We start from the raw sequence: 23,639 nt of genomic DNA, 5'->3' as shown, positions 1-23,639 counted from the left end.
AATAATGATTATGGAATAAATACATATATTCCCTAATAAAAAATATTAGCTTGGGAATCCTAAGAGATTAAAAGGCACTCGCATTTGCTATCCACTTAGATCTGCACAGTAAGTGTACATCACTTCCTCTTGGCACCACCTGTTATGGGAGGAGCAGCAGACCCGGAGGATATGGACTGGGAAGTGACAGAAGGTTCTCTGTCTTCCTCCTCCAGCTTCTAGTCCCTTTCCAGGATCCTATCTGCCTCCAAGCTCCTCATACACTATCCAAGATCAATTTCAGTACTTTCTTGTCTCTTTAATTTTTGTACCAAGAAAGAAAGAGTCCACGAATGATTTCTAACAACCACTAGGGTTTTAAAAGAATTCCAAGGTAAAGAATCCCACTGGTAAGGAATTTAATTAGATGTCAGGAGAACCCCTAAGAGAGGCTCCTAGCTACAGCTGTGTGAGTGTGTGTGTTTACATACATGAATATGTGTCCACGGGTGGGCATGTGTGTGAGCAAACACATTAAAAGAAGCGTAGGAGCCGCCTGATAGAGAAATGAGTAACAAACTTGAGACATCATGTCACACGTCAAAGCAACAGCAAATTTCCAGCCCAAACTCTTCTCTTGTGTTCACCTGATGATGATCTTCCTAGCCCACTTCTTCCCCTTCAGCAAGCCCATTTATCTTTAATACCACAACCCAGAAAGTGTTCTTCTTCTGGAAACTGAAAATAGTCATTCATTATTGGTTTGATAGAAGGGCCGTTACAAATAAACTCAGCAGATGGTACTGTGAAGTTAATAAATATGATGTAGTTAAGAATTCATTTTGGTTAGCTTCTGGTCTAGTGTTGTCCAATAAAAACACAATCTGAGCCACATCTGCTGTTATAAATTTTCTAGTAACCACATTTAAAAAGATAAAAAAGGAACAAATGAAATTAACTCTTAACCCAGTATCTCAAAACTGTTATCTTAAAGTACTAATATAAAAGCTGTGAGTGAACCATTATCTCACACTATGTTGGTGTTCAGTGTTGGAAACCCAGTGTGCATTTTATACCCAGGGCACATCTCCAATCAGACTAGCCACATTCTGAGCACTCTGAACCCACATCTGGGCTAGCAGGGACCACTTTAGATCATCCAGATCTAGGCTCAGAACTAAGAAGAACTCCTGGGGGAAGTACATGACTCACTCACTCCTCCGGTGTTAGAGGAAGCCAGGGAGTTGGTTGTCCATTCCCTGCTGACTACGGTAGAATTTGCCTTGGTGGCAGTATTTCAAATCCCTCCAATATCTTCGCTGCAGATGTAAGTATTCTCTGATCCATATGTAATAAGCAATAAAAGCTTAACAAAATAATCTTTTTTTGCACTGAGGCTAAGTCTCTGACTGTGGCCAGGAAACAATTTAATAAGGGCCGCAAGCTAAATGCATTCGGGAGCCAGGCCAGTCACATAAATACGCGGGAACCAGCATGTGGTGTGTAGGACAACAGGGAGTGGCGGCCATCGTGCCAAACTGGAAAGTGCATGCTTTGTCTAAACACGCTCAAATGTAAAACCTGCGCAAATACCATGCAGGTCAAACAGAACCCATCCAGGAACCAAATCTGGCCTGTGGGCGACCAGTTTGCAACACCTAATTCAATGGGACCAAAAAAGGGAGCATAAGGAAGCAGATGTTTTTTTTATTCTCTGAGTGGAGGAGTCTGTCTCCGTGGTTACACGGCCAAAAACAATATTTTCTTCTCATCACGATAGAGGTTTCTCAGATGTAAACATGCCTCTCACTTAGAGCTGTCTGTTAGAAGTTCAGTCTTCTGGCATGTTCCAGAAATGGGAAAACTATCAGACATAAATTCTCCATAAGTGAGGCTCATTCTCACGGAATGGTCTGATGTTATGCACATATCCTTGCTCATTCTCCAGACTGTGTCACAAAGCCACTCTAGGAACATGAGCCTGACTTGGTCTCTGCTAGAAAATCAGGAACAGCTTAAGTGCTGGACACCTGGCTCCTGTTATTTTGTCCCTGATGACCAGCCAGGGAGCGTTCACTTTGTAGCTGGGCTATTCAAGCCAATGTGTCCTTTGCTTACCTTCAATCTTTCTCCGACTAGAAACGTTCCTCTAAGGATAAGAAAAGTTTAACCAAAAAAGAAAATTTTTAGGTCAGCTGTCTTAAAAAAAACCAAAAGAAATGTTTTTCGTTCTGAGAAATACTGAGAATGTGTGCTAAGGTATGCATTACCACTGTTAAATCTGCATCTCAGAAGGATTACCAAGCAAGTAATCCAACACATTCCTCCTAAGGACAAAAATATATGACAGAAGTATCATTAATAAGAGAAGCTGATTCCCTTTTAAAACCCACAGTACCACTCTCTGACAGTTCATGAAATCACTCTTTCTGATGCAATGACTCTCATTTGGGTCCTGTCATCCTAGCAAAGAGAGCACCTTTCTAATTCTCTTATATTAGAAGGGAATAAGTTGGATATCATCAGGCTAATTCTTTTTGAGGAGTGTGCTGGTCTATTTGGGTGCCCATGAAATACCAGAAAGTTATTTTCTCACAGTTCTAGAGACTAGACGTCCATGATCAAGCTGCTGGCAGTCTTCTTTCCTTGACTTGCAGAAGGCCATCTCCTTGGGCCTCCCTCCCACAGGTGTCCCTCTGTGCTCACACACCCCCAGTGTCTTTTCCTCTTCTTATAAGGATATCAGTGGTGTTTAAATAGGGCCCACTCTAACAGCTACATTTTAATTTAATCACCACTTTAAAAGCCTTATTGCCAAACACTTACTTTCTGAGATATTAAGAGTTGGACTTCAACATATGAATTTTGGAGGATGCAATTAGAGCCATGATAGGAAGGCACATTTCTTTTTCTTTTTCTTTTTTAAATTTACTCGAGAAAGGGGGAGAAAGAGAGGGCAGAATCTTCATCAGACCCCGTGCTAAATGCAAAGCCTGATGTAGGACTCCATCCCATGACTCCAAGATCACAACCTGAGCCAAAACCAAAAGTCAGATGCTCAACGAACGAGCCACTCAGGCATCCCAGGTGTGGTAATAACAAGTAGCTTGATAATAAAAATAGCTAACAAAGAAAGACAAATATCATGTGATTTCACTCATATGTGGAAATTAAGGAACAAAGCAGAGGAACGTAGGGGAAGAGGGAAAAAAGAGAGGGAAGCAAACCATAAGACTTTTAACTAACAGAGAATAAACTGAGGATTAATGGAGGAAGGTGGGTAGGGAAAGGGTTAAATAGGTGATGGGTATTAAGGAGGGCACTTGTTCTGTTGAGCACTGGGTGTTCAAGGTAAGTGATGAATCACTAACTTGTACTCCTAAAACCAATATTACACTATATGTTAACTAACTAGAATTTAAATTAAAATTTGAAGAAAACAATAAAAAGATAAGAAAAACAAAGTTGATTCATATTTGTTCAAACCTTGAGTAGAGAGGAGGCCTGGGTGGCTCAGTTGGTTAAGTGTCTGCATTTGGCTCAGGTCATGATCCCAGGGTCCTGGGATCCATCTGTCCATCTGTCCCTCACCCTGCTCATGCTTTCTCTCTCCTTCTGAAATAAATAAATAAAATCTTAAAAAAAAACAACAACAACAAACTTGAGTAGAGAAAAAAACTTTAATGAAGGTTGCTGTCATAGATGGGCTAAGAGCAAAGGGCTCCAGCTAAGCTTTAAGCCAAAAAAAAAAAAAAAAAAAAAAAAGAAAGAATAAGAAAAATAGCTAACACTCCTCGAGCAATTTTTATATGCTAACAACCTTAATAAGCATGTTACATGTTTTAATTTATATCATCCTCATAACAACCTGATAAGCTAGACACTTTTTTAATCCTCATTCTGCAGGTGCAAAGATTAGATACAAAGTCCAAGCACTTAGCTGCTTTATAACAGATAGATGGAAAAATTTTTTAGCAGAGGATCTACTACTACAAATTGGTTAATAGTTGTCCAACATTCTATCTGTTATGAATTAAATTATGTTCCCCCAAATTCATATGTTAAGCCCTCACCCTGCAATGTGACTATATTTGGAGAAAAGGCCTCTTAAGAGGCAATTAAGGTTGAATAAAGTTAGAAGAATGAAGGCCTAATCCAATACAAGTAGTGGCCTTATAAGAAGAAGCAGAGACACCAGGAATGTGCAGACAGAGGAAAAACCATGACATGGAAAGAAGGCAGCCGTCTGAGAGCCAAAGAGAGAGGCCTCAGGAGAGCCCAAACCTGCCAACACCTTCATCTCAGGCTCCCAGCTTCCAGAACTGTGAGAAAACGCATTTCTATTGTTTCAGCCGCATTTCTATTGTTTCAGCCACCTCGTCTCTGGTATTTTCTGATGGCAGCCTTCACAGACTCATACACTGTCTTAATCCCTTTGTCAGGAATTGGCTCAAAGAGGAGCTATGATGATCACAGATAACTGATAAAATGCTGATCACAAGAGATTGTGAAGTAAGTAAAAAGTCTCAGGAAAGGGGGTTTCTCAGGACGCTAGATCCTGGAGGCTGAAATATTTTACAGAAGTCCCTGGGAACTGCTTTCTGTCCTCAGGTAGGGATGTGGGTTCTAGTGTCTGCATCTGGATTAAGAATTAGGAGAAGCTTAGGGCTGGGGCGCCTGGGTGGCTCAGTGGGTTGGGCCTCTGCCTTCGGTTCAGGTCGTGATCACAGGATCTTGGGATTGAGCCCCGTGTCAGGTTCTCTGCTCAGGAGACAGCCTGCTTTCCCCCCTCTCTCTCTGCCTGCCTCTCTGCCTACTTGTGATCTCTCTCTGTGTCAAATAAATAAATAAATAATCTTTAAAAAAAAATTAGGAAAAGCTGAAAACGGAAGCGCACAGATCAGGAGTATAAGATAAAAGGAAGATAATACATAAAATGTGGGGATGGAAGATAAAAGGGCAGTGGCAAAATAAGAATCAAGCTTCTCAGGCGTGGTAAGGACCCCACCCCACAGGAGCCCTATGCCTGAGCCCCAGGTGTTTCTCTCCACTGACCCACTCAATTGAGGACTTTGGGGCCCAAGGGAAGCCGTGCTGAGGTCAACTGCATCTGATCTCATCCAATATAAAGGCCTCACTTCAGTCCTTCACTGATTAAATTGGGTATTTATTTTAAAACATTAAAGGCCATTGGGTATGCATACCCTGTGGAATTGAACTGGGTGTGTTTGTGTGTATTTTAAATAACAAGTCTCACAATTGCTCAAAAGCAAAAGGCAATGTTTGAAAAACAAAACAAAAATACAAAGTGGCTCAACCTGACATAATAGAAAAATATGATACGCATTGTCATCTCTAAATCTCTAATATCTTGGATTTGGGGAGCAATTTTTATCAGAGAAGATCTGTTTTTTTTAAACAGTGTAGTACCCTTATTTCCACTAAAGGAGTGACAAATTAGAAAAAGACCGAGCAGAGAGATAATAAGTAAGAGAGCACTGATTCAATGTACTTATTCAATGCACTTATTCAGCAAAATTTGTCAGCAGCCTGTTTTGTGCCTCTGTGCTGGCTATCCTGAGCAGAATAACCTAGTTGAATGGAAAATAGAGAAAAACCAAACAGCAAAGAAAGAAAACGAACCCTTAAGGTATAGGAGCAAGGACAACAAGTCTTAGGAATAATAGAAGCAGCTTGACATTGAAGTGCTTGCGAAGGAAGACCTTGCAAACTGTTTAACTGCACAAATTAACAGAGAGCAAGAGAGCAGACAGCTAGGCTTGCAGAACACAGAGGACAACATGAAATATTTAGGAAGAAAATTTAACCCAGACAAAAAGAGGAAAATGGGCTGGGACACAGCTAACCCTCCAGGCTGGGACACAGCTAACCCTCCAGGACGTTACCAACCTGGGAGGAAGAAAAGGATTGGCATGCCTACTTAGTTTTTCATGCGAGTTAATTACCTGGAGACTTCCATAGCAAGTTTTAAAGGTTTCTTTCTGCTACTTTGTAAATCTCTGTTGTGTTTTGAGCAAAGCAGTAATTTGCTTTCATTTGAGATCTTCGCATGACCCCAGAGAACAGTGTATTGCTTAAGTAAATCCAGGCATGGAACTCGAACATGTACAGGATGAATGTGCACGTAGGGACTGGACTGGCTGCTGCCTGGGTGGTATCAGGTGTGCGTGCAATAAAAACATGAACTGTAAGAGCACATGTATTATGTCATGTGGACGGAAATAATAATGTTTAGGGGGTGCCTGGGTGGCTCAGTCAGTTAGGCATCTGCCTTAGGCTCAGGTCATGATCCAGGAGTCCTGGGATCTAGTCCCACATCTGGCTCTTTGCTCAGCCAGGAGCCTGCTTCTCCCTCTGCCTGTTGCTCCCTCTGCTTGTGCTCTGTCTCTCTTTCTCTCTCTCTCTCTCTGTCTCAAATAAAAATAAAATCTTAAAAAAAAAAGAAAGAAAGAAAGAGAGAAAGAGTAATGTTTTGAATGGTGCTGACAAGTCATGAGTCACTGAGTACACCCGGGAAGATAATAACTTTCTGGAGGCAAAAAAATCACTCAGGGGGAACAAACTGCTTCTGCCTTCGCCTTGCTGATTAGTTCACTCGAAAGGCAGGCACATTATCCCACCCAGGGGTCAGGCAGCTGTGCGTGCCTCACTCTACCTTCTGAGGAGGCAGCAAATGACCAGGAGGCTGGCTGACATCAGGCACTGGTCAAGAAAACAAGCTGCGGGGCCTTTGGGACCAGCCCTCTGTTGGCTCCATTCCCCAAAGCTCATGTCTGGCATGCACAGCAGAGCCCTAACAAAGTTACAGCTCTGGAGAAGGTCCTGAAGTCAAAAGAGGTGGAAAGTCTCCAACTGACCTGCGGGAAAAAATAGAATAGACTAGGGGTACAGGAGGAGCCTGATATCTCTGTCTCTAGCACAAGTTTGTTATATCTATAAAAAGACAAAAAGGATAATTATTTAATCAACTCTCCCTACATGACAGCTTTGTTTGATTAGTTGGTTTGGGTTCTTCTTTTTTTTTAAGATTGATTTATTTATTTTAGAGAGAGAGCATGGCCGGTGGGGGGTGGGGGGCAGAGGAAGAGAGAGAATCCTCCAGCAGACTCCCTACTGAGCGTGGAGCTCCCCTGGGTAGGGGATTGAGCGCTGAGCCCCACTGGGTAGGGAACTGTGGTTTGATCCCAGGACCCTGAGATCATGACCTGAACTGAAATCAAGAGCCCTCCACTCAAACCACTGAGCCACTGAGCCACCCTGGGTGGGTTGTTTTTGTTTTTTGGACCTAACATGAGATCTGTCCTATTCGCATGGCTAAGAGCAGCACTCAAGTGAGCAGGGAAGAGGAGTAGATGGAAAAGAACCTGTCCCCTGCAGCTCTCCTCACCACGGAGACTCGCAGCTGTAAGCCAAGAACACTCAACTTTTCCTAAAGAAGCCGTCCAGCCAGCGAAATCTGGCTCCAACCACCACATACATTTAATTCTCTGCATTTAAGAGAGGCTTGAGAAAGGGGTTGTGTGGGCTGAGAAATGACTCTGGGGAGAGGGGGTTGTGAGAAAAGAGTCTGAGGGGTCCTGAAAGAGGGAAGCTTAGAGCGAGAAGAGGCTCAGGAGAGAGGGAGGCTTGCTGAAGCTTGGAAAGGAGGAAAAAACCCTCAGGGCCATAACACAGGGGGAAGCCAAGAGCTGGAGTCTGACTTGGCCAGTGACTTAGCTAGGACCTGAGAGGATGGGCCACACCAAGCAGAGGACCGCCCGCAGAGCAACCACATTGCCTTTCATCAAGAACCGCCTCATCATGGTGTGTCTACTCAGTCTGAGAATTTTTTACCAGTTAAAATTAAAGTTGGTTGAAATTTTAAAATTTTGCTCTATAAAAGGTAAGGCCAAAAGAGAACAAGAAGAGAAGACACAGAATGAGAGAAAATATTTTCAAAAGACACATCTAATGGATGACTTTCATCCAAAATACACAAAGAGCCCTTAAAACACATCAACAAGAAAACAAAAAAACTGATTTAAAAAATAGGCCAATGAAGGGCACCTGGGTGATACAGTCAGGTAAGCATCTAACTCTCGGGTTTTTTCTCAGGTCATGCTCTCAGGGTCATGAGAGCAAGCTGGGCATTGGGCTTCACACTCAGTGAGGAGTCTGCCTAAGGCTTTCTTCCCTCTCCCTCTCTCTCTCTGCCCTCCTCCCCACACATTCTCTTTTTATCTCTCTCTCTCTCTCTCTCTCAAATAAATAAATAAATCTTTAAGGAAAATAAATGGGCCAATGACCTTAACAGACATCCCAAGGAAGAAGACATACAGATGGCAAATAAACATGAGAAGACACCCAACATCACATGTCATTAGGGAACTGCAAATTAAAACAACAATGAGATAGTGCCACACAGCTATTAGGCTGGCCGAAATTCAGAACACTGACAGCGCCAAGGACGGTGAGGATGGGGAGCAACAGGAGCTCTCATTCATTGCTCATGGAAATGCAAAATGGTAAGCCACTTTGGAAGAGTTTGCCAGTTTCTTACAAAACTAAACACACTCTTAACATATGATCCAGTAATCACGCTCCCTAATATTTACCAAAAGGAGTTGAAAACTTATCTCCACACAGAAACCTGCGGATGGACGTTCATAGCAGCTTTATTTGCCATTGCCCAAACTTGGAAGCAACCAAGAAGTCCTTCAGTGAGGGACTTTACAAATAAACCACGGTACATTCAGACAATGGACTATTATCAGTATTAAAAAGGAATGATCTATCAAGCCATGAAAAGACATGGAGGAAACTTACTGTCTATTACTAAGTGACGGAAGCCAATTGGAAAAGGCTATACACTGAATGATTCCAGCTACATGACATTCTGGAAAAGGCAAAACTATAGAGATAGTTAAAAGATCGGTGTTTGCCAGGAGTTAGGGAGGGAGAGGGGGCAATGAATAGGGGGAGCACAGAGGATTTTTAGGACAGTGAAGTCTTCCATATGATACTATCATGATGGATACATGTCACTATATATTCGTCCAAACCACAGACTATCCATCACCAAGAGGGAACCCTAAGGTAAACCATGGACTTAGGGTGATTATGATGTGTCAATTAGCTTCACTAATTGTTAAAAAAAAAAGTACTACTCTGGTAGAGGATGCTGATAGTGGAGAAGTCTATGTATGTGTGGGTGCTAGGATGTACAAGAAATCTCTGTATCTTCACCTCAATTCTGCTGTGAACCTAAACTGTTCTAAAGGGGCACCTGTGTGGTTCAGTCATTAAGCCTCTCCATTCGGCTCAGGTCATGATCCCAGGGTCCTGGGATTGAGCCCCACATGGGGCTCACTGCTCAAAAGGAAGCCTACTTGCATTCTTTCCCTCTCTCTCTCTCTTTCTGTCAAATTAATAAATAAATCTTTTTTTTTAAGTGCTCTAAAAATAAAGTCTTTTTTTAAAAAGTAACTGTCTAAATGAAATATGGTTTCCTAGATTGTATCCTGGGACAGAAAAAGAACATTAATGAAGAAAACTGGTGAAATCCAAATAAAGTCTGGAGTTTAGTCAATAGTAATGTACCAATGTTGGTTTCCTAGTTTTGACATATGTACCATGGTAATAAGATGTTAACAGGAGAAGAGGCTGAGTGAAGGACATTCAGGAACTCTGTATTATCCTTGGAACTTTACTGTAAATCTAAAATTATTCCAAAATTATAAGTTTATGTTTAAAAATTAACATATGGGGGGCGCCTGGGTGGCTCAGTGGGTTAAGCCGCTGCCTTCGGCTCAGGTCATGATCTCAGGGTCCTGGGATCGAGTCCCGCATCGGGCTCTCTGCTCAGCGGGGAGCCTGCTTCCCTCTCTCTCTCTGCCTGCCTCTCTGACTACTTGTGATCTCTCTCTGTCAAATAAATAAATAAAAAAAAATCTTAAAAAAAAAAAAATTAACATATGGTACTTTTGTGGCTAAATCCCAAGGTTATCTGAAAAAATTTCAAATTCATTTATAGCTTTAATATTTAAACGAGTTCTGGAAAATTTGTACCAGACAGACAAAACTAACTGTTTATTACAAAAATCTTAATGATCTTCTGGCAAATTTCTCACCCTACTCCCACCAATATTCTAGAATCCTGTGGTAGACTGCAAAAATGGCCACAATTTTCAATCCTCCCTGTTTCCACTGTTCTTTTGGTAGGGTGACAGCGCAGCTCCTACCACCAAAAATCTGTTGCTCTACCTGGGATCTTATGTCTTCCAATGACTGTGATGTAAGTGATAAGCAACTTCTGAGCCCTGGCCTCAAGAATTCTTGATGTTTCCACTGTCACTATGTGAACTCAGCTACCACCATGTGAATAAGCCCAAGCCTGCCTACTGAAAGATTGGCCACAAGCTGGGCCCTCCCTCAAGTAGCCAGGCCCCAGCTAATCCAGATGTTGGCCACAGATATGTGAGTGAGCCCAGCCAAGACCAGAGAACCACCCAGCTGACCATAACCCAAGTTGCCACCCTGTGGATTCATGAGCAATGATCCATGACTGTTATTTTAACCCACTCAGTTGTGTTTCACAGCTGCAGCTTACAAATCTAAGTTCAAATTTATTAGAACGACTATTACCATAAATGACTCTTAATCTCACAAAACAAACTGAGGGTTGCTGGGGGGAGGGGGTTTGGGAGAAGGGGGTGGGATTATGGACATTGGGGAGGGTATGTGCTTTGGTGAGTGCTGTGAAGTGTGTAAACCTGGTGATTCACAGACCTGTACCCCTGGGGATAAAAATATATGTTTATAAAAAATAAAAAATTAAATAAAAAAAAATCTAAAAAAAAAAAAAGCAAGGCAGACAGGAAGGAAGGAAAGAAGGAAGGGAGGAAGAGAGAAAAAGAAAAAGAGGGAGGGAAGGGAAAAAAGCAAAGGAAGAGAGAAAAAAGAAAGAAAAGAAAAGGAAAGAACAAGTGTTGGCAAAGGTGTGAAGAAATTGGTACCTTTGTGCACCACTGGTAGGAATATAAACTGGCATGGCCACTGTGGAAAACAATATGGCAGTTCTTCAAAATATTAAAAATAGGGTTACCATATGGTCTAGCAACTCTACATCTGGGTATGCACCCAAAAAAAAAACTGAAAGCAGGGTTTGGAGGAAATACCTGTACACCCATGATTATAGCAGCATTATTCATAATAGCCCAAAGTTGGCAACCCAAGTGTCCATTGACAGATGAATGGATAAATAAAACGTGGTGTACATACATACAAGGCTGAATATTATTCAGCCTTAAAAAGGAAGGAAATTGGGGTGCCTGGGTGGCTCAGTGGGTTAAAGCCTCTGCCTTCGGCTCAGGTCATGATCTCAGGGTCCTGGGATCGAGCCCCGCATCGGGCTCTCTGTTCGGCGGGGAGCCTGCTTCCCCCTCTCTCTCTGCTTACTTGTGATCTCTCTCTGTCAAATAAATAAATAAAATCTTTTAAAAAATAAAAAGGAAGGAAATTTTGATAAATGCTACAGTATGGATGAAACTCGAGGACATTAAGTGAACTAAGCCAATCACAAGAAGATAAATACTATATAATTCCACTCACATGAGTTACCTGGAGTAACCAAATTCATAGAGACGGAAAGTGGAATGGTGGCTACCAGGGGCAGGAGGGAGGGGGCAACAGGGAGTTGTTAACAGGTATAGAATTTCAGTTTTGCAAGATGACAAGCGTTGTGGAGACTGGTTGCACAACAATGTGAATATACTTGACACTACTGAATTGTATGCTTAAAATGGTTAGGATGGTAAATTTTATGTCATGTATATTTTACTGTATTTTTTCTCAAGTTTGCTTCCTGTTCAGTCTTCTCGTTCCCTTCTCACCCACGACCTCGCAACAGGAAGATTTTGTCCTGAATTCTTCAGAAGATATCTCTACTCCGATACCAATTTCTAGTTAAAGCAGGAAAACAGAATGCATCTTATTATCTTCTACCATTTTACAGTTTAACTTAATGGCAAGAAGTTAAAGTTATTCCAGAAGCTTCCCCCTCGTTTACTTCACCACTATCAGAAAACTGTCCACACGGATCATTCTTTACTACAAGCTCCTGGATTATGTCCTTCTCCCTTCTCTTCTGCACAATCACCTCTTTTAAACCTCATCAGTGACCTTATTGAATTCTAAAAGACTGATAAATGTAGGTTTTTCTGGAGCTCAAGTAAAATTATGCTCGGACAACTCAAGGACACTCTGGCTCCCTGTAATTCAGTGCTTTATAGAGACATATTCTCAGAAACACGGGTCATTTAAAAAGGGGGGAGGGGAAGTGCAATTAAAATCTGGATGGTTTTTATCCAAAAGACTAAAGGTCCCAGGAATGAAGGAGAGTAAATTCTGAGGAACAGTAAAACATCTTTAGTATCTGTTCTCCCCATTCCTGTCATATCCTTCCCCAACAATGGCAGCTCTCAAATCCCAAACAAAAACTTCTCCTTTTTAAAGCTTTTCTAATATAAATCTCACAGCGTCTCCTGCTGCTTCTGCTCTCCCTGCACAGATTTGTAAAATAAATCTCCAGCAGGAGAAGAGAGGCAGAGGAAATTATCCAGTGGCCGAAGTCCCAGTGTTCTTTTTTGGGCACATGGAGCGTCCCTATAAAATGTAACTGAAAGTTTTGATTCTAAGAGAAGAAACCTGTATGGGGAAATAAATAGAAATATTTGTTACACGGTTCTGCTGAAATAGCTTTTAGATGAGATTTATATTTAAATCTGTATCCATTCTGCTTCCCAGAATGCCTGGCTCCTAAAAGGAAAGAAAGTCCAAGAGGGTTTGATCAAAGGTATTTTCAGTGGAGCAAGATCTGACATCCTCCACAGAGAAAATGAATAGCAGAACCGTCTTCGTCTATGGAAACCACACCAGCGCTCCCACCTCTGGACTCTCACCTTCTGATTGCAACAGCACACAGCCACCCCTCTAGACCCAAAGGGAGGTGAAAATCTCTTTTCTTGACACAACCCAAGGCACAAGAGTAGAATCTTTCCAGCACCTTTCCTGTTAGAGAAGCCAGATGTCTCCCAATGCTTTGTAAAATTTTTCTTTGGCTAAGAAAAAATTTAATTTCCTTTGAAGTGGAGTTTGATCTCATTTTATACATTAAATTAATTCCTGGAGAGCTGATGTTTGCCACCTCTCCCACTCCCAGCTCTCCAGGCCTCCCTCAGCCTTGTCTTAGGCACTATGGTTACTGTGAATGGCTTACACCCCTTAAACCAGAGAGTACCAGCCTGGCTGCCAGCCATGGGTTGCAAGACCCCAGAGTACCTTGCCAATGTTACCTTTTTCTCAAAAGTCACCACTTGCTAAGAGTCGGGAAGCACTGCCATTTGACCCAGCTGTCCTTTCTGTCTGCAAAACATTTTTTTTTCTATGTAATTTATACCCATCTTTTCAGATTCAGCTCTGGGTATCTGACTTCCTCCTCCAGGAAGTCTTCATTGATTTGCCATAACCGACCATTAGTTATAAGTTGGATTCTTCTCCTCTACACTCTGAAATATCTCCTGCATCTAGATTCCATAAACACAGTGTAGTGCTATATGAAGCCAATAAAAAATAGTTCCTCCACTAAATCTTGTTGTGATTGCAAAGTCCTCATAACTACGGTTATCCTACCCTTAAAGGAAGATGGCCCAAATTTTTCAGTAAGCTTCTATTAACCTTCTCTCTCTAGCGCATGGCTCTTTATCCTCCAAGCCCCTAGTCAGTTTTCCACCTTGCGGGCAACCCCTCTGCCCCATCTCAGCTCCAGCAAGAGAGCTTTGCCCATGCACTGCCAATGCCTTGCCTGCACCAAACAATCTTTAAGAGAAATGTATCACGTTGTGCTTACATGTTCTGGGTCAAAAGAAAAATCAAAGCTCTTATATGTCCCATCCAGAATTTTTACCCATTCTTGTTGCTGTTGTTTTTATAAGATGGTCCAGAAGGAAGCAGTAATCAGTAAATACGTACTATGAGAGACAGCAGGTACAGAGGTTAGAGGCAAAGCTCTAGGCTCCAGACCCCTGCCACCAGATTCTGGCTCGGCTTAATCCCTGTGCTTTCTGCCCACCCCCCTTCTGTAAATTAGGAATAATGGCAGCCCTCCCTTACGTGGGTGCTGTAGAGCTTCAGTAAACTGATTCAGGCAAAGTTTTCAGCACAACATGTGGCACAGAGTAAGTGTTCAAAAAGTATTAGCTTCCATCACTATTAGCACTCTTAAACTTCACTGTTTTGACACACACTATCCAATTTAATCTTCACACTTGCCTAAGGTCCTACAATTAAAAAGAACAAAAACTGGGGTAGAAATCAAGGTTTGATTCCAGAATTCCTGTTTCTCTTTCTGATCATTCAGATAGTCAATGAGCTGATTAAAAGACAGTTTCCTGAATCTCATCCAACTGAATCTCATCCCAGTCCATAAGGTATACAGAAGACTGAATTTTAAACTAGCACCCTGCTTCTAAATTCTAAATCTGATGCTGGTAATCCAAGGATCATCTTTTTTACACACTGCCTTGTAGCACGGATGTCAGAATTAGTGAAAACAAGGGCAGAACAGGGCCTTGGGAAACTAAGTGCTAAGTAAATGTCTGTTATTATGAAAATAAGTTGTTTTTCTTCAAATGTTAGAACTATCTCAAAACAAGAAGAAATTGTGTTAGAACACAACTGAGAACGAAGAGCTATTGCTCTAATTTGACCAAATAGATGAGAGCTAGAATTGCGTGATTTAACGAAGACTGAGAACTCAGTTTCTGGAGTCAGAAACACGTCAGTTTGACTCCCAGTTCTGGTTCTTATTGCCGTGGGATCTGGGGCAACTCTTTCACCTTGTTGAACCTCACCTTGCTCATTTGCAATGAGCTTCATAGGATTGTTGTAAATACGAAATGAAATAATGCATATGAAGTACTTAGTGCCATGTCTGGAACAGACTGTGTACTCAGTAAGTTGTACCATTATTATTCCTATTAATGTTGACAGTCAGGTACAGGGGCTGCCCAGGAAAGTGAGGGGTATTTGACAACATCACAGCTTTATCCGCTGGCATAAAAGCATTTAAAAAAAAAAAAAAAAAAAAAAGAGGAGCGGAGTGGTATTTTAAACTCGTAATTATATTTAGGAATTCTGAATGCTCACCATCTTCCCTGACATGTGTATAAATCTCAGCATTACCCTATCTTTATAATACCTGGAGAAATATGATGAGTGCATGCATTAAGATTCCCTTCCCAAAAAAAGCCCTTCGTGGTCCCCAGAGTCAAAGGCGGAAATGGTAGCTGGTGCTTGCTCAGCAATTGCCGAGAAATGAGAAACCTCAGAAAGCTTTGAGCTCACTGCGGATTTCCTCTCAGTAAATAGCCCCTTCCCACCACCACCATCACAAACCCATACAGTCTACAATGCGTCATTGACATTTGGAAAGAGCCTACAGCCCATCCAACTCCAGTGTGTCCTGTCTGGAGATACAGGGTAAGAACAGGAATAAAAGAATCCTTAAATTAGAAAATTCATTGCACCTGTTTAGTTAATACTGCCTGCAAGTAAATTTTGAACCTAGGATTGTGTTTGGTGTGTGTGTGTGTGTGTGTGTGCATGCTTCTGGTGTGTCATCAAAGTAATTTGACATGAAGTAATTCTTAGAAAACACTCCACTGCAAAAAGAACAGAAAAGCGCTACTTCTCCAAAAGAAGACAAAGAATTGTTTTGTGAGGTCAGCCATCTGTCAAGTGAGTGAGTTGGGCTACGCTTTGGGGACAAAGGCCACTGTTGGTCCTAATATTGTCCAACTCTAAGGTTTTATTAATTCATATAGATAGATGCAACATACAGATAAAGGTACAGTATAAATTTTCATTGGTTCCAAACGTGTAATAAAGTGCTATATTATTTCAAACTCAACAGAATTTTCCATCTTTAGCATTAAGTTCATTCATAAACACCGAGAAATTTTCTACCAAATGGGAAAAAAGAATTTTTTTCAAAAGAGAAACCACCCCCAACAAGCATCCCAGCATTTTGCTAGGATGAATATAGGTTAAAATCTTGCAACTGCTGCCATCGTGAAACTTGAAAAATGTTATCCGGTTTTTAATGAAATTTAATATGCTGTGTAATTTATTTATTTATACTTTATATGTGGATTTTGTTGTGGTTTTGTTCCTCTTCTAAAATCAACAAAAACAGCTGAAATCGTGTCAACGGAACAAAAAGGGGAGGAGGGCTCTGAACCGGCTTTGCAAAAAGGCGCGCAAAAACCGCTGATCCGTAAATCTCAGGTTGTCTCAGCTTCCTAAAAAAGCTCTCTCCCCTTCCTTTCAGGCAAGCAAACCCAATCCCACACCCTGTCTGCATTCGCTAAACAAAAACATTTTTTTTTAACCTATGGAAGAGGTTGGGTAAGTGTCGGGGCATGCGCGCGCCCCCAGAGAAGAGCGGACGCTTCTCCCTCCTTCTTCCCCTCTTCACTGTCTGTAACATCAGAATAAAGGGGGTGGGTGGGAGGTAAATAGTACAAGGGTCTCCCCTCGTGCATACCATCCCCGGGCACTTCTCTTTTTGAGCCGAGGTAGCTAAAGATCACGGTGGAAAGTGTCAGTGGGAGGCCAGCCCAGAGTCACCTGCATCGTGCACAGGCAGAGTACGTTGACTTGGGCTCAGAAAGGGCAGGAAAATAGAAGCTCTCTAAGTTGACGACTGCACACGTTGCTTTGCCCTCAGGAACCCGAAACCGCAGTGTTTCCCAGTGCTACCCACGGGTTGGGTCGTGCGCCTTTCCAAGCTCACACATCGTCGCCCTCCTCAGAGGGGCTTAAGGGGACCTGCCCGGTGCAGGCATTCTGGGAAACAAGCTGTCAGTTTCCCTGGGCGCCTCGCTTTACACATCTCACCACCCAAGAGACCCTTCCACTTTACCTCATGAAGTTTCAGTGCTCTGTGGCCAACTGTAATGTCAAATCAATCACCCTCCCCACCACCTAGCTCTTTCCTGTTGGTGTGGGAGAAGGAGCTAGACAATAATTTTGCTACCTATTCTTATTTTTTAATTAACCCAGGATAAGTCCAAAATAAAGCAGACCTGGGAGTGAGAGAGGGAGTTAATTCTCAAGGCAAATATTATCCATCCCTTTTTTCCATGATCTGCACCAAGGTTCTGACTCTAGAGGTGCCTAAGCTTTGCTGCCAAAGGTTTTTTTCTGGAAAAAAGGAAGGAAGGAACTCCCACAACAAATAGAAGTTAGTTGTAGTCTCTCTTAGAAGATGAATAGCACAAAAATCTTTGTTTTGTATTTTTACAATTTTCCCATGAAATGCTATACACCACTATCACTACTACCCACCCAGCCCACAGCCCAGTTTGAAGTAAACAAAACATCTGAGCAAGGATATGAGAATGATATTTTAATGTGGGAAACCCATATTTATGAACATGCTCAGTACATCCTTGCCCCGGGGGCTGGTTGAGTCTGAAATATTTGATGAGAGATAACCAGATCTTTGGGCAGGACTGAATTGGATGCAAATAGAATTTTAACTCAGTGTGTACACAGGCTTAGAAAGAGAATGTTAAAGAAAAAATATACTATTCCAGTATAGATGAATTTGGGACCTTTTTATTCTTGATTATGTTTTCTTGAATTCATTGAACACATTGGTGGGGAGTATTTGCAAGATTATTTCATTAAGCGTTAGCACTAGAAGGGACCCAGGAGGTCACCCATTGAGTCAGCTTTCTTGTCTTTGCAATCAGGGAACAGAGGCCTGAAATGTTGTCATGTGGAACTAAATTCAAAAAACATAAACAGCTCTTGGGGGTGCCTGGGTGGCTCAGTGGGTTAAAGCTTTTGCCTTCGGCTGGGGTCATGGTCCCAGGGTCCTGGAATCAAGCCCCAAATCGGGCTGTCTGCTCAGCAGGGAGCCTGCTTTCTGTCTACTTATAATCTCTGTCTGTCAAATGAATGCATAAAAATCTTATAAAAAAAAAAAAAGACATAAACAGCTCTTGACGACATGTAAAGCCTGGAAGTCTGCATTCAGGTCTAACCAGCAAGCAGTGGGATTGCCATGTCAAAATCCTCTAAGCAGCTCTCCTTCACAGAGACCCAGGCACTCAAGAGCCCTAAGTCCACTGCATGAAGCAGTGCATTTAGGAGTCTCTCTCGTCCCTCCCACCCGCCCGCCAATACTAGCCCTTCAGTTTTCTAATGAGGCACATCTGCTGGGGGGGAGTGGAGGACTAAAGCAATAGGGTTCTGTCCCCCCACCCCCGCCAGCAGCCCCATATGCACCAAATGTACAGAGTCCACTTCAGCTAAACCCTCCTCACTTGCAGGAGGTAGGAAGCTTTATTTGAGTGTTAATAACATATGTGGCCCCAGTAATGAGAGGGGAACTGAGAAAGGAGAATGGAGCTCAAATCAAAGCAAAAGCCAGCTGCCCCTTCCTCTCTCTCAGCACAGAAGCAGCCCCAGTTGGGAGGCAGGCGCGGGGATGTCAGAGAGCACAAAAGGGGACACTTCTCCAACAGAGCTTTTTTTTCTTTTTTCTTTTTTTTTCTTTTTTTTCTTTTTTTTTTTTACAAAGGTTAAAGAGATTCTTTTGAAACGGGAGGCTAGAATTTAAATCTCTATTCAAAATAAGGCATGACATTATCTGTAGATATTACCTAATAAGCCAGCATGTAATTAACATTCACCTCAAAGAGGGGAGTTTTCTCTTTAAAGAATCAACTCCTCAAAAAATACTTTTTTCCATTAAATACTGTTACGTTGAAAAATAAATAAAAATACTTTTGTAGATTTAGATGATTTGGGTCTAGTGAGAAGAATTAGAACTCATTAAAAAAATTTGGGGGGGTTTCAGCACTCTTTGGTCTTCTCTGCTAAGATTGTTGTTGTTGTTGTTCAGAAATTTGGACTCTTGATGCATAAGACATCTTTGACTTTTGAGAAGCCAAACAGTATATACCTGGAACTGTGAATGAAGTTCCTTCTCCAAAGAGCCCAGGGTTTCTCAGGCTATAATCCCCCAGCCCCCAGCACGGACTGCCTTAATCTCACAAATCCACTGCCTTCAGACTGCTCCTGTGCCCCTCCGTTCTTCCTTTCTTGTCTCTCCTCCTAGGCAGCCCTGCCTCCTGGTCTTCGGTGTTTTCCCAGTGAAGCCAGCTGTGTTAAGGCACAGTTTCAAAGAGTCTATTCTTGTAATCTGCACTACCTCAAATTCATTATTACACTTTATTTAGAAGTGTAATTCGTTCATTCATTTTTTTTAAATCACTGAGTGTAATAATTGGCAAAGCGGAAATTTCCCTGTACCTCACATCAGTTTTCTGTTAATTTATGCTTTGCAAAATTTAAGAATAATAAACTTTCATCTAAGCACCCCCCCCAATGTTGCATCCTACGGCAGTTACAAGGTTACAAAGCAGAGAGACTGACCAATCATGTGACTCAAATGCAAAGATTACAAAAAGTCCAGAAGTAATCATGTTCTATTCGAAAGGAAAAATCTCTCTCTTTTGAGCATCACAGTCATGAAGTGGTACATTTCTGATTCAGTTAATAAGAGTCCAATTATATTTGAAATGTAGATTAATTCTCCTAAAAGCATTAATCAATTTGGCGAGGACACCTCAATAATAATGCAGTCTCTTTATTGCTTGCATAGTAAGACTGTGCCCCCATAATTGTAATCAGCTTATTGATACAAATACCTCTTCCCTTCAGTTAATTCAAATAGACCATTTCATAGGTACTTTCAGCTGATGGGATGGTAAATAATTTTTAGACTAAAAGTTGAAGTGGATTGATTAGAAGCAATTTTTTCTGTTTTGCACAATAAAAAGATGAACTACATGGTTCGCCAAGCCAATTTGCAGAGCAACCTCTCCTCTCTAATTTGCCAAGCTAATGTAGTAGAAGCCGAGTCCTAGGAAGTACAGAAATCCATTTACCCAGCCATGACATTTAAGTAGCAAACACAAGTACTGGATTTTTCCATTACCCTTCATTTTCAGCCCTGCTATGTTCCACCTGTGACCCTTATGCGATGAGGGCAATGTGCTTTCATACAATTTGGTAACTATAATAAAGGTCCACTTCAAAATGTTCGAGAGCAGACTAAAAACATTTTTGAGAAAAGCATAATTAAGTCCATAACCAATCTCACTAATTCCTGATAATGTATTAGAAAACCAAATTATTTGATACATGCTCTGATAAATGCACATCATACCAGAGGAGGGGGAAAGAGCGTCTTTCCTCTATCACAAATAACAGCCCTTATCACCCATGGTCCCAGCCTTGCAGAGTGCTTTTACTTCACAGAAGACTTTCTCTCAACAATGGGAAGCCGGCAAGTTCTCTAAAAACAGCAGGGGCTCCTTTGTTATATATTTTATCAGAAAGAAATGAAAAAGCAGCTACTAATAGAATTCATATAGAAATGCATATCAGAAAAGAAAAAAACAAAACAAAACTCTGTACTTTTATTTTTCACAACTCTCCTAAGACACGTTAGTCTCACCCTGGGTTTCTCCAGGTTAAGTCATCCTCAAAGTGGTACAGAGATGCTCTCAGGACATGTTTTCTTGGGAAATGGTCACTATGCTTCCTGGGACAGGGAATCTAGCAGACGACTGGTAAATACTTTCTGAATGAAGGACCCTTGGATTTGGGGGGTGGGAGAAGACCAAAGTAGTATTTTTAAATGAAGCCAAGTTAATCAGTTTTATCTTGTTTTCTCCGCCCCCCCCACCAAAGGAGTTAACTTTTCACCTTCAAAAAATGAAATAATAGAAGAGAATTTAGGATTTTTACTTCCCCTTGAAATTTCTTCAGGAATTTATTAACAGCACACTTAAAGCCAAAACATGAGCTTTGGGGTTGAATTCTGAAGCTGATTCCAAAAAAAGTCAATCTCCAACGTGGCCTCTTCATCCTCAAATAAGTCTGTGCAGGGCCACAAAAATCGAGGACTGTCCTTGGAGAACATGTTATCTGAAAGCTAAATGCTTTACCCTTTATTTTTGTTGTTTACTTAAATTGCTTTGGTAAAAAGATTTATCTGCCAGAGTTCTTCCTGGTATAAACTTAATAGCCTAGATATTAAAACCATCAAGTTTGAGGTTAGAGAAGAAAATGCCAACCTTGCTTCTTAATGACAGCAGCCCACCCAAAGGCGTTTAAATACCATCAGCAATATCCTTGATGCTTTAACAAGTGTATTTAAAAAGCAATTAGGTATGCCAATCTCGCGCTGAAAACAATTTTAAAATAACACAAGCATTAAGTCCCTGCTTTTTGACAAAGTAATGATTTGCGCTGACATGATTTAGATACTGTGCATTGTTTCTGCAAAGTAATTTCCACAAGGTGGGTGAGTGCGTGCTTAGGGCTTAGGAAGATTCATGTTACAACAGGTTCTGGGTTTTCTCTCCCCCCATTAAAAAACAAAACTGCATCTAATTTAATCTAACAGTAAAAACTTCACCACTATAAGAAGCATTGATACTTAACAGTTAAAAACTAAAATTTAATATTCATTGATCTTCGATTATGACTGTATTAAGATCCAGGACAGTGGTGGAGGGTAGGCAGCAGGCCGGGAAAGAGAGGTGCAGGGAAAAAACTTCCACTGAGGAGACTTCCTCTGGGAGGGGACACTTAGGCTGAGATTGTGCCAAAGACCACTCAGAGACTTGAACACCTCTGAGTTCTCAGCAACTGTAACTGGGGAGGATGAGTAGCAAGTAAGTTCAGCTGTTGAACTAAGAGGACAAAGACAATTGCTACCATCTGGACAGCTGAGCCTAGGGAGAGAGTGGGTTTTAACACCCACCAAGTGGTACTTCCCATCGTACGGCTCAGGTACAGCCCATGGTTGATTAAAAACCCATATTTGAGGGAAATTATTTAGCAGGGGATAGTACAAGGCAAGGAATGTAATGGCAAACAAGAAGGGGCAATGCTGGGTAAGGAGTTTCACAGCCAGGTCCTTTGGTCAAGCCTAAGAACACTTGTTCATAAAGGGATCTTAAGACTTTACACTGGTCTGGAACTAGTGAGTCTGGACAATCGTTGAAGGTTTGGGGTTCCATTTGTTTTCTCAGAACTGTCCTGGTAAAATGAACACAATCCCTTTTTCAGCTAGGATAATCTGACATTAACAAAACCCACTCCCTTCACATTCACACAGATAGGACTTCGGGTTCTGAGATTCACTTTAAAAATGCCCAGTTGAGGGATGCCTGGGTGGCAGTCAGTTAAGCGTCTGTCTTGAGCTCAGGGTCCTAGGATCGAGCCCCACATCGGACTCTCTTCTCAGTGGGAAGCCTGCTTCTCCCTCTCCCACTCCCCCCTTTTTAAAAAATACCCAGTTGCCTTTTTCTAAATAGCAGCTTTGATGCACTGCTGTCTTCATCAACAGAAACACAGGCAAGGGGGTGAAGGTATTAGGAACACTGGCAGGTGTTCCCGGTGAAGGTTGAACATTGGGGTTCCAAGTGGTTATTTCTGCCAGGTACTTGTTGTGTGACTTGGGGCAAGGTAGTTAACTTCTCTGAGCTTCATCTGTAAAATGATGCAGCAAGTAATCTGAGGATTAATTAAAATAAACCATGGGGCGCCTGGATGGCTCAGTGGTGTAAAGCCTCTGCCTTCAGCTCAGGTCATGATCCCAGGGTCCTGGGATCGAGCCCCGCATGGGGCTCACTGCTCGGCAGGGAGCCTTCTTCCTCCTCTCTGCCTACTTGAGTTCTGTTTGTCAAATAAATAAAATCCTTTTTAAAAAATTTAAAAAATAAACCATATTGGGGCACCTAGGTGGCTCAGTGGGTTAAGCCTCTGCCTTCGGCTCAGGTCATGATCTCAGGGTCCTGGGATGGAGCACCACATCAGGCTCTCTGCTCAGCAGGGAGCCTGCTTCCCCCTCTCTATCTTCCTGCCTCTCTGCCTACTTGTGATCTCTCTCTCTCTCTCTGTCAAATAAATAAATAAAATCTTAAAAAAAAAAAAAAAAGATAAACCATATTAAGTATTCAGCACAGTACTTGACACCATAGGCCAGTCAGGAATGATTACTGTTGTTATTATCAGACAGCAAAATGCTAAAATAGACAAAGAGCTGGAATCTTGTATTTGGGCCTCAAAAGGCATAATGTGGGGTGCCTGGGTGGCTCAGTGGGTTAAATCCTCTGCCTTTGGCTCAGGTCATGATCCCAGGATCCTCGGATCGAGCCCCTCATCGGGCTCTCTGCTCAGCAGGGAGTCTGCTTCCCCTTCTCTCTCTGCCTGCCTCTCTGCCTACTTGTGATCTCTGTCAAATAAATGAATAAAATCTTAAAAAAAAAAAAAAAGGCGTAATGCTCCCAGCATGAGGCACAACTACTATTACACCTCAAAATCTTTCTTGGAATATAGCAATGTATAATAAATAATTGACTGAATGTTGAGTCTTCTGATTCTGAATATTTTTCATTTCCCTTTGGCTTCTGCCTATGTCCCAACTATTTCTAAAATGCCTCTCCTTTGAAGCAGTTTGGTATGTACTCTAGAGAAGTATTTTTTTTTTAAGATTTTATTTATTTATTTGA

General features: G+C 41.7%; 1 long non-coding RNA gene across 1 annotated transcript in view; it reads right to left on the bottom strand.

Annotated features, from left to right (window-relative positions):
- The window catches only part of LOC309846402, a 125,608-nt gene that overhangs the window by 78,910 nt on the left and 23,059 nt on the right, over window positions 1-23,639 (bottom strand). Inside the window, exon 2 of the long non-coding RNA XR_014301917.1 lies at window positions 3,466-3,594. This is a non-coding gene — a long non-coding RNA (uncharacterized lncRNA). The remainder of the gene's footprint in view (window positions 1-3,465; window positions 3,595-23,639) is intronic.

Source organism: Mustela nivalis (genome assembly GCF_964662115.1).
Source record: "Mustela nivalis genome assembly, chromosome: 13".
Taxonomy (NCBI): Eukaryota; Metazoa; Chordata; class Mammalia; order Carnivora; family Mustelidae; genus Mustela; species Mustela nivalis.
This window is presented reverse-complemented; position numbering and strand designations above follow the sequence as displayed.